This window comes from Bidens hawaiensis, unplaced genomic scaffold (assembly GCF_021521415.1).
Source record: "Bidens hawaiensis isolate Kalapana, Puna unplaced genomic scaffold, B.hawaiensis_p1.1 tig00001087_1, whole genome shotgun sequence".
Lineage (NCBI taxonomy): Eukaryota > Viridiplantae > Streptophyta > Magnoliopsida > Asterales > Asteraceae > Bidens > Bidens hawaiensis.
The window spans coordinates 3005756-3018637 of NW_027491062.1; positions in this window are offsets into that span (position 1 = coordinate 3005756).

Consider the following 12882-nt stretch of genomic DNA (forward strand, 5'->3'; position numbering starts at 1 on the left):
ATCTTATTTTTCTCTACAATATTAAAATGTAAAAAATATATAAATAATAAAAACAAATAATGTAAAACAACTCCATAATACGAGAGATAAAAGCTAGTTTACGTTATATATGATTAATGTTAATTTTCAACGCATATTCACAATAACAACTACAAATATACGCGTTCAGACATGGCTCATAGAATTTAACCCTTCAAATGGAAAAGAGAACTAACAAATAAAGTCAAAGTCATAGATCGATGCAACAAATTAATGGGCATATTTATGACACATTAATTTGAGCTTATAAAATTTCCTCCTAGTCGTTGATCTACTAAAACGAGTTTTTTTTATGGCAAAGGCTCTTGTCTTTTGAAGAAAATACAGGGTGTAGTAGTCACTGTTCAAAAGGAAAAGAAAACTAGTTGAATGTCTAGGTTACATTTGAAATTAATTTTATACTTTGCTAGCTAAGGTTTTTTTTCTTATGACAAAAAACAACTCAAACTGTTAGAAATGCAAGTATTTATCGATGTTAGTTTATTGGTAGGTAAGATTAATCTATAATCACCTATACACCCCACTAAAAGGTAAAAGGGAATACAAAGGATAGTTAATATATCTATTGGTGATCCCTATATAACCACCCTAACTCGTTGATTTGAGTTTATCATCATCGGGCTATTGATTGCTCCTGATGTTGGTAAACTAAACATTGATCTTCGATTGTTTACCGACAGAGTATCGACACCATTGAATGCAAACCCATACCGTATTTATTACTGAGTATCACCGAATACCAATAAGACCCTTTCATTAACAGAATTGGATCGGTTTGTTGGTAAAATTCGTCTGTTTACAATGTTGAGCTTGATGTTAAAAAGATTTGTGTGAATATAAAAAAATACTAACTGTGTATGTGTTTTTTTCTCGAACTATAACTGTGTATGTGTGATAAAACAAATTCTTACACAACAGAAAAAAATATTAAACTCAATTTTAAATTATTCGAAAATGATCAACTCACTTCCAATTGGAAATTTGTTATGACTTGTTTTTAACAAATTTCAATCTACATGCTTGTTACTTACTATTTATCATATATAATCAAATCAAATTTTACAAGCATTCTTATATCTGTCGGACCAAAAAAGTTATAAGGAGACATAAATTATTTTATACACGAATATGCGCATAATACATATATTAAATGTATATGCATGCGTATACACATATAATGTGTGAACCACCTAAAGCTAAGGCTGAAGGGTATGAACCACTCTAGATCGCTAGTGATGCTCATGTGGTTGGAGTGAGGTCAGTAGACCTCCCCCCTCCCCCCTCTCATAATCTCTTTTTTTGCATTTAAATAATATAAATAAATAGAATGATGAAGAACGAAGTATAACATGAGCTGAGTGGTAAAGAAAAAATTGAGGTAACGCTGACATTGCGAATTATTCAGAATGATGAAAAATGTTTCTGAGGCCATAACGCATAGCCTTCAAATTTCATCAAAGTAATCAAGTTTGAAAACTTTTAATATATATATTTAATTGGTCCATCATATTTATTTATTTTGATAGCAGATTAGAATTTCATATATTACACGAGTTTAATAAATTAAATATTATATTTTTTTATGTTCATTCTTTAGACTCAAGTGATTAAAATAGACATTGTTGATCAAAGTGTAATTATGGGTTATTATCGGACAACAATGTGATTATTAAAATCCCTTTTTTCATTTAAATAAACATTGATTGTAAAACGCTAGAAAATTTGATACAAATAAAAATAAAATTCAGTCACCAAAATCAACCGTAATCAGAATTTGATCTACAGTCAAAACTAGGGATGGGCAAATTCGGGACTGGTACCGGTAAGGTACAAAAATCGGTACCGATTTGGTACCGTCGGTACCGAATCGGTACCAACGTTTTGAGTTTCGGTACCGGTACGGTACGGGACCGGTATTTCCCGAAATTTTACCTTAAATACCGGTACCGTCCCGGTCCAGTACCGGTACCGGTACCGAACCGAATATTTCGGTACCGGTACCAAGAATCCGCGATTTTCGGGACCGGGACCAGTCGGTACCGGTACGGTCCCGATCTCATCCCTAGTCAAAACCGACCGCAGATAAATTATGTAGTATTAATAGTCATAAATAGTTTGCCTCAAAATATAAGTTTTGTTATATTTGATGTGATTAATAATCTTATGTTGACGATAACTTACCTTGTGATTAATAATGTTTCTTACGTTGTTAATAGTTGTAACGACGAAAATCATGCCTTGCACTCTTCAAGTACTTCTGCATATATTTCTGGACATGATTTAATTCATTTGCATGTAATTTAGGTTTTGATTACTTGCATATTAATTAATCATCATAAATCCTTCTAACAACACATATTGCTCGAAATTTATGTAGATATTCCAAATTGCATTTGGTGGCAGTGAAAGCCTGGACGAGAACGCCGAGAGTGAGGGAGAGGGCTCAAATTTCGGTTGGAAACACGTAAAATTACACTACATATAAATTTGTTTGGAGGAAAAATAAGTAAATTTACACTGTTACGTAAAAAAACACAAGGAGGTCGGGGCCACTCCTAGCCCTAAAGAAGCTTCGCCAATGTTTGGTGGTGTAATAGGTGCTTCCTTTCTCGGGAGGTTGAGGATTCAAATTACACAGTAAACAATTTAGGTGATTTAAGGTCTGCCTATGCTTATAGTCTTGGATAAAAAATTACAATATTAGTTGTTAAAAAAGTTTACGTGCAAAAATTTGTGAAGGATTAAAAAGGTCTGCCTATGCTTATAGTCTTCGATAAAAAATTGTCACGAACAATCATAATGTAATTTCGCAATCATATATTTTCAGTGTAATATATATATATATATATATATATATATATATATATATATATATAGAAATGGGTTCAAATAAAAAGAAATAGTTTCTTAAAAATGGTAAGAACCAATAGATTTTTGACAAGTGACATTACAACATATGGTGAAAGAACAATTCTAAGAAACTATGTCGGTTATAGTGGTGAAAGAGTAATTTTAGGAAACTATGACGGTTTTTGGTAATTTTAAATCTCAACCATTGATTGACATGATCCAATGGTTATGATTTATTCCTAGTCTTCCTAGAAAACTACTTCTTTTTAGTATAATCCTCCCATATATATATATATATGATCATGTGAGAACTATTTTAAAATTGAGAACTTTGAGAATAATTTTAAACCACAAAAAAATGACTCTTCTTAACAAAAAATAAAAAAATTTATAAAACAAAAAAAACTCGAAAATAAGAAAAGTAAAAAAACCAAAACATTTTATTTTTCATCCCAGTTTTATAAAAAAAATTTGAAAAAAAATATCGGTTTAACAAAATTATACGCGTATGTATAATACTTATTTTTTAAATTTTATACACGTTTTTTATACATATATGTACAATTCAAGGTAAATGATAATGTACATATGTCTACATTACGTAACTTGATATTAAATGAAATTATACACATGTGTATAATACAAAGGGTATTTTTTTTTATGAAACCAGAATGAAATATAAAAATTTGGTTTTTTTACTTTTTTAAATTTTTTGTTTATTTTCGTTTTATGATTTTTTTAAAAATATTGTTAGAGCTTTTTTTTGTGGCTCAAAATAGTTCTTAAAGTTCTCAATTTACAAAGGGTTCTCTTAGAATCCTTACCCTATATATATATATATATATATAGAAAATAGTTCAAATAAAAAATAATTGTTTTGTGAGAAGTGTGAGAAGACTTTAAAATAAAGTACACCACCCAAATAGGACACTATGCCATGTAAATAAGAAATTATACAACTTTTAAAAACTATCGATCTCAACCACTAGATCCTAGATCCAATGGTCGACCTCTATTCTTATGCTTCTCACAAAACTATTGTTTTTTACGTTAACCCTACCCTATATATATTTATATATATATATATATATATATATGTAATTTAGTCATTAATTTCACAATTTAATTGTAAATATATGAAATACTATAGGTTGTGTGATTATTTTATAAACTTTGTCATTGAGGAATTGCTTTTAAACCTAACAGTGGAAAATGTTCTTATAATATGATTTGTGATGAAACTTTATGTGTTTGATACACAGAAAAACCATGCTATACATGTTCATTAAAAAGTCCACCAAAGTCTCGGTATCTTTGTACCTCTTTACTGATTTTCTCCTTAACCTTTGTTGTTGCTTCAATGAGAATGAGAAGACAGAGGGTGTTTGTTTAATTCCTAAGTTATGATTAGAGTTTATGAAAATGCAAATTGCAAACGAATTCACAAACTACCATTAGGTTTGAAAGCAAGGGATTTAACACTACATCAAAGATAACTTTGTTTCAATATGTTCTACCTAAATACTTTTATGAAGTTCTTGAACAAATTAACCTATCGTCTCTATTAAATTTTTAAAAAATTACTAGGGTCCCAGGACTCCGACCTGACTAGGTGGATCCGCCCCTGGATTTTATGTAACATTATATTTATAAAAATTTATGTAGAAATAAGATTATATTTAATAATTAAAACATGTGTAAATAGAAAATGTATGACCTATTCTTACCTCTAAGCTTCACGCAAATCTTAGCTTTAACCTTAAAAACTTGTGCCGAAATTGTGATGATGTAATTCATTTCTCACTTTGCACTCAATTGTAAGTAAATTAGGTTAAATAATAATTCAAAATCTTAAATGGAACGGGTGTTTGAAATCTATTTGAATTAGGTTTCCAGGATTAACATGATATTTCTAAATAAGGAACGTAAGAGTCGTCCAAGAAATGAACCCATTATTAAATTTGATTTTATTCTTGCTATTTAGTTTGTCTTTTTTATATGTAGTTTGTTTAGTATATTACTTTTTCTGTCAATAAACCTTTTTTCATGTAAAAAACAAATGAAGTATGTTAATTTAAGACAAGTTGTTGGTAAGTGATTTCTAATCTCAATCTAACACATTTTTAGGTAGTGTTTAATATGTATGATGTTCAAAATTGAACAAAATATCGTGAATGAATGAAAAAACTAGAATGTTCTATTGGTTAATGGAATAAAATCACTTATTATATTGTTCATTTTATTCGTTCTAAAATACCTCAAATTAATTGCATCAGCCTTCTTATTTTTTTCCCGCTATTTCACCCTGCAATCGCCTTCTTCACCACCAACAACCATCATAGCCCCGCCACCGCCACTATCACTGACCAACACTATCGCTCGTCACCCACCACACCGCCTGCCACCATCTGTCACCACCAACTACCATCACCAGTCACCACCCACCATCGCCACATGTTACCGCCGCTCACTGCCACCACCCACAACTATATCCACCACTACAGCTACCACCACCCATCATCAATTACATTTTATACCTTCGTCTCTCATGTCTACCAAACAACACAAAGTAATGATTTATTTTGTTACCACATGGTAACTAATTAAACAAGACAATGAATTAATAATAATGATCTATTTCATTCTTTTGTCTATTTCATTATCTTATACCAAACAGACTTGTATTTAGTAAAGATAGATTAATATTTTATATTCCGTAAATTTGTTTTCACATTACTATAATCATCAGCTCCGTAAATAATGTTTGTGGGATAAAAGAAATTATCATTCTGTCATAATACAACGAACCTGTTGAGAAAATATTTTTGGTTTCTTAAATTGAGCAGACAAACAAAAAGGTTTTGGTTTTATATGATGAATTGTTTTCCTCCAATTTAGATTATGCAATAACAAGCTATTTGGACCTCGTGATACAAGTGCATGAAAATTATGAAGTGTTGGGTCTTGATGGGCTTGCAATAAGTTAATAGGTTCTTTAGAATTTTAGACTACATTAGTTAATAACAAATCAACAACTTAGATTACACTTTCATATCTTAAATAAATATAAATTACTAGCTTTTAGCCCGCGTGTCACGCGGGTTACTTATAAGTGTTTGTTAAGTGTTTGTTACTTATAAGTGTCACGCGGGTTACCTATGTTTGTTAGTATACATCATGATTTAATTTAATTCTACTAATTCCATAAATCATTGTTGTTATACATCATGAATTTTACTTATAAGTGTTTGTTAACTATTGATTTAGCTCAATTTGATTGGTTACCTTATACTATCATGATTTAATTTAATTCTATTAATTCCATAAATCATTGTTGTTGTACATCATGAATTTATAAAATAGTACTAAATCCAGAATTCATAATATTTTAAGTGATAACAAATAATTTTATTTCAAATAAGAGAAAATTTCCTTAAAAACGACATTTGTGGTTTTCTTAACCTGTTTACCATTTTTGTCTAATACTGGCACCGTCCCGGTCCCGGTATCCAACATTTGAACCAAATTAAAATGGATGCAGCACCACCAAAAATCCATTATTTGAATTAAATTGAGGTCAAACATCAATTATTCTTTTAAATCATATGCAACACCAATTTGAATCCCACACTAACTTCAATTCAAATTAATTTCAATTATTCCCAATCAAACCCTAGATGTAAAACGCATGCAGATGAACAAAAACAGACTGCAATATTCAACTCTTCATACTTCTATTTAAAAGTAACCAAAAGTATCCATTATGCCCTTGAATGCCAAAAATATGCTAGGGTTATTACCTAATTACCTGTAATCAAAACAAAAGGAATTGTGATTAAAAGGTTTTTAACTTTTAAATAATGAGACACACCAATGCCACGTCCGAGATTAAAATATCTAAAAAGAAAAACTTGGCTCACCCTGCCACAAATAGTTATTAGTTTTATTCATTATCATCAAACTTCGAGATACTTTACTAAATCATATAAATTATAGATATAATCCTAATTTAATCATACAAGTAATTTTATAATCAAAGAGAAGAAATTATAAAAAAAAATATGTTTATAATTAATAAACTATATGTGATATAAGCTATACATGAGTTCCATCCAAGTACGTTAATATAAAATCACTCGTCGTATTTTGAACACAAAAACAAATTGATCTATTTCAACCCAAGTCCATTTTCACACGATGGCCAACGGCCAACCTGTATGATGTAAGTTCTATAATACAAGTCCAATTGGTTATACACTTAGAAACTACTCTTTAATAAAGTTAAGTGCCGATTTTAAATTTCAAACCACCACCAATTTGTCAACTCGTAAATTATGAACCAGACTTGAAAAATATCAAACCGACTAAACCACAGGTGTGAAACAACTAATGCCAATTTACAATTATGTATATTTGCTAACAAAATGCGATACAGGTTAAAATTCTAGTGCTTACTTTATAATTTATAAATTACTTATCTTAGAAATTAGTCTTACACTACTTTGAAGATCATTACACAAAAAAGAAAAAACATATGACACACCATATTTGTTAAATACTTTAACAGATTCACATAAGGCTGAGTGAGTATAAAATATAAATAATCTATCTAAAAGTAAATAAGAACAAAATAAAACTTACTGCACGACAGGTAATAAAAATGCATTGTTTTCAATGGTGGATGATTAGCTACAATATTCCATTGAATAACATATACCTACCTTAGTCAGGGATCAAACAAACTCAAACTTTTAGCACAATAAGCTTTACAATCCTAAATGGTGACCCGGACCAAAATTCTGCATTTCTAAAATGACCTGAACATAATACAATTTCCTTATTTTTGTTGAGTAAAACAAAAAAATGAGGCAGTCAAAAGGATTTTGTAGGCTTGCAAACGAACCGAACGAACACGAACAATGGCATTATCGTGTTCATTCATTTCACTTTAACCGAACACAAACACTAACAGTTATATGAACCGGTTTTCTTGTTCATGTTCGTTCAATAAGAAAATGAACACGCTCGTGTTCTATACACACACACACACATATCCAATATTAGACCGTGAAACAGAAACTTGTTGAACAAAAAAGAAGTATTCGAATACAGGGGATATGCTCTGGGACAGATATATATATATATATATCAAAAGCAGCATTAAAAAAACTTTATTTTAAAAAATAAATAAAGTATAATGGGTGACTATAAGTATAAGGACTCGTAATTTGAAGTTTAAAATGTAATGTAATATAATTGTCTTTTTAGGTATAACCATCTGTAAGTAATGATAAGTTACTAAAAGAGCTATCATACCAACAGCTGCGGGTACTTGTAAGTGGCAACGATGAACCAAAATTGGAAGTAACGTACCTTGATTAGCAAGAGATTGACATGTCTTCATGCATTTTTGGTTCAAATTATCATGTGCATATTCAAGATCCACCTAATGACTTCAGGATTGAACCTTTATTCAACAATAATATAAAAAGATCAACAATTGGAACAAAGATGGATAATAACTACATTCGGGTTTGAGGTTTTAAGAGTTTTGGACTATAAGTGTTACGGATCAATCTAACCTGACCAATTCCACCAGTAAAAGAGAAGTTATCGCTAACCCATTTACTTATGAGTGGATCTATTTGGGTTATATTTGTCACTAACGGCTCAAACAAAACAAAAGGCGAACAGAAAATCGGGCGAAAAGGAGAAGTCTCCCATCGAGTGTTTTTAATATATAAACATAATCATTATTAGTGTATTTTTTAAAATAATGTGTTTTAACCCGAACTTGTTTTAAGTTGAACCAAAATTTATGTACTTTTAAAACCCTTGTTATAACCCGAACTAATTTTACATCAAACCAATATGGTGTTGACTGTTATGACCTGAACCCATTCTGATTGGAATCAATCTAACGATTTTTTTAACATGACTTGTTTAGACCCAATGATGACAACTGCAGTTCGGGTAAACCACTGTCTATAAAATTAGGCCTCAATATGAAAAATAAAATAATATTATGTAAGACCCCGACTCCCAGTGGTCCCACAGTTGGTAATCATACACGATATTTACAAAAATACTTAAACTTAATCAGCTCGTTCCATTAAAATAATAATTCAGAGTATAGGTTCAGCGGAAAATTATTAAAACAAATTCCCAACATCAAATTGAAATGTATTCAATAAAACATTAAAGAGAATGCTTAATTTTATTGAACTTCCGACTAAGTATGCCTTCAACCGACCGAGTAATCTCGAGCACGTCCAAGCGGTAAGCATCCTCCTTTTAACCTGAAACTCACACAAACATGTACACAAAGTCAGCTTAAGCTGAGTGAGTTCAAGTTTAAATATATAACATCTTTGATAATAATAATAATAATAATAATAATAGATTTTCATTCCTCAGAAGCCACAGTATGCTACGGTGGCTATTGTAGGCTACGGTAGCCCCTGCAGAAAAACCATATTGACAATAGTAATGGTAATCATTCTTTATATATAAACGTCTCTATACATGCTTTCCTATATATAAATATATATATATATATATATATATATATATATATATATAACATTCAATAATAACATTCAGGGCCGAGAAAACGTACAACCCCAACACGTAACATTCCATCAACGCGTGCAAACACGAAGTAGACATACGTAACATCCGTAGTCGATAACGACTTCGCCAAATATTGGTCATTCAATAATATATATACATACACATCCATACATCATCCAATATTATCATTTCAAGGCCTATCCTATATAAATAAGCCTATGCAAAATAATTTAAACGGTTCTTCAAGCAAAATCATTTAAGTGTACATGCTAGCCCAAAACTTAAAAAGAGTAAAAAGGGCATCATGAACTCACCTGACACAAGGCACGAATTCACCACGAGCTAGAGAATCCCTAAGTATTCCCACAACTCAAACGCCTGTCGGTTTATAAACAATCATTACTAACGACACCGAAAAGACTCGTTTATCCTACGGGACGTTCTAACACGGTTCGAGTACCTAAGGTCTCGACCTCATCAAACTCATTCATAACAGCTCCCGGTCCTTACTTATATCCACACAATTCTTAGATACTCCCGAGAACAAAGAATTCCCAATTTGCCACCGGAAGCACTATATGATACTAACACGCGCGTTTAAGAGTCGGTTAGGCTATTAACATACAACTCAGCCCCGTGTGGACCCAATATGATAATTTCACAGCTAACAAGTCCACACGACGCTACACGAGTCAAATGGGTCGGTAACTCGTAAGTACAAATCACTAACTATTCAATAAACGCGAATTCACGTTGTACCGACCCGTTTGAGTAACCGACAACCAATTCAGCCCCATTACCTTTAAAAATCAATTTCTTACAGCCCACCATTCATACCGAGACTACAACATCCAAATTGGTTGTTAGTTCACTCAAACAACGCGCTAGACATCACAATTCACAAACTAGTCAACCGAATACTGGTTTTTCAATCTACAATTAGTTGACCAATCAAACGAACACCAATAGACATAATCTTAAAGTATGTTATACTAGACATACCTATGAAGATTATGGAGTAAAAACCTCTATCACCTCAGCCCCGAAACTGCTCAAACGATAAGCCACCCGGTAAGACTAAAACAAGCAGTTTATGATCAATACGCGAGATATAAAAATGGGTTATGGTGTAAAATACTAGCATTGCTGTAGAACTAACCTTGGATTATTGTTTTACACCTTAATGTGTGCTGGAAAGGAGAAAAACAAGGCTGGAGCTGCTGCTACTTCCAATCGGGATAGAGAAGAAAAGAGAAAGCAAGTGGATGAGTGTTCTTTGCTGTCCGATCAATTAAAGAAGGAAAAAGGGGAGCAGGTGAGGAACATGGTGAGGGGAGTGGTTGAATCCCGAGCTGTTTCTCATGAGGGCTGATCAAAATAGAGCAGGTGGAAGACAAGGCGCATGGGGTGGTTGAATTATTTAACATGAATCGTTTTCTTGTTAAAATATAATAACAATTTTACACCATAGCCCCTCCTAATTGAAGCATATGGCAACTTGAGGGAAAGTTAAATGATTTAACGAACCGGGATAACGAGAAGGAAATTAACGGGTGTTACATATTAAAAATATTATGTTGTCAAATCTAAAAGGCAGAACAACAAAAAGGATATGTTACTTAGCTTGCCAAGCCCTGTAATTCCTTCCTTGTGATTATTTCTGTGCTGCAAATTCATGGTTGTGCAGATCTTTAAAATACAAATAACATAGCATGCAACGAAGCTTGCAATATGAGTCCAACTGCTCCAGCCTGAAAAACAAATCAATTACAACTTTGATGTTTTAAGTTAATCGCCTCATTAATGAAGTTAGTAATCGTGATTGTAATAAAACAAATCAATTGCAACTTTAAAATGGCAAGTTGTTTGACCATTTTGGCAGACATGAATGTTGCCTAGTGTTGAGCTATCTTGGAGCCTAAAGGGTCAAAAGTTTTAATTAAATGCAGATATATAAAAAAAAAGGTAATATATTATTATTCTTCATATCAGACCTGATAGTGGCATTACTAACCCGGGTCGTTAACTTATATGCAATATGATCCTTTAATCCAAACTGCAATATAAGTCGTTAACAACAAAATGTTACATTCAGTTTGACCCGTTACAAAAGTCTAGATGCTTTCAGACCCTATGACATGTTACCTTACAGACCCATCTCGTTACAAACAAAACAACCAGGAAAAAAAACATTACTGGTTTGCATTCCAAAATTTCAGAAGAATCATCTGTAGTGCCAGATAATTTACAACATTATCATTGATCGTGCAGTATCATGATCTCCAAGCAATAGTACCGGTTTCTAGTAAGTGAGTTTCAATCATACTTTCACAAAAACATATTAGTTTCTTTATATCAGAACATGAAATTTGCATAGCAAAAGCAAAATTAGGTCACCAAATCTAGAAACATATTAGTTTCATTATATCAGAACATGGATACGTTTGACGTTGAAGGAAATTCAGAAACCTCGGAGCAGTGGCGGCTCAAGGTTTTTAGAGACCTCAAGCTAGCAAAAAAGTTGGGGCCCCTTTCAAAAACCTTTTAATATAAACCATTCTTCCTTACTAATGCTTAGGACCGACAATATGACAATATTTAACTAAAAAGTTTATAGTTGACGTACTTAAAATTTTTATTGCTTTTAAGTTATAGTTTTTGTCGTGAAAAAAAAAACCATTTACATGAAAATTTTCTTTTCTATCTTTATTTGATACAAACTATTATAATGAAATAATAATAATAATCTCTACTTAAAACTTCTTATCAATCAGCAAATGAGCTAAACCATTTAATAATTCCTAGGTTGTTCATTTGTAAAATTATCATTTTTAGGTTCATTAGTTGTAGGTTGATCCTCATTTGTTAATTTATTATTATTATACGACGATCGTTATTTGTAGGTTCATTAAGTGTAGTTTTTGAGGTTGTGAGAATTTTAAAACATCTTATTATGTGATTCAGTTAAAGCCTCCCTTGTTAGTTTTTATTTTATTTTCGCTTTTGATTTTTTGCATAACCAAACTTTGTAGGTTCGGTGTCGATTAAATTGAAACAAACAAATAACAATGTTATGTGAAAGCAAATTACCTTAATATTCTGGAAGCAAAATATTATAACAATAGACATATTCTAAAAGATTAAAAATAAAGCAACCAAACTGGGAAGAATATTCATTATAAAGGCATAAGTGTAGTAAACTAACCTTAATTGGGCAAATCGAGTCAAACAAACAGAAAGACTTGAGACTTACACCATAGGTGTATATAAGATGAACATGATAGGAATACGCGATTGACTCCGCTTTATTCCATCGATTTCGTGCATGGGGTGTTCCAACTGCCAAGATTGTCGCTTCAGTTCCATGCCTCCATCCTTGCTTCAGCAGAACATACGTATTAAACCTAATATATAATTTTT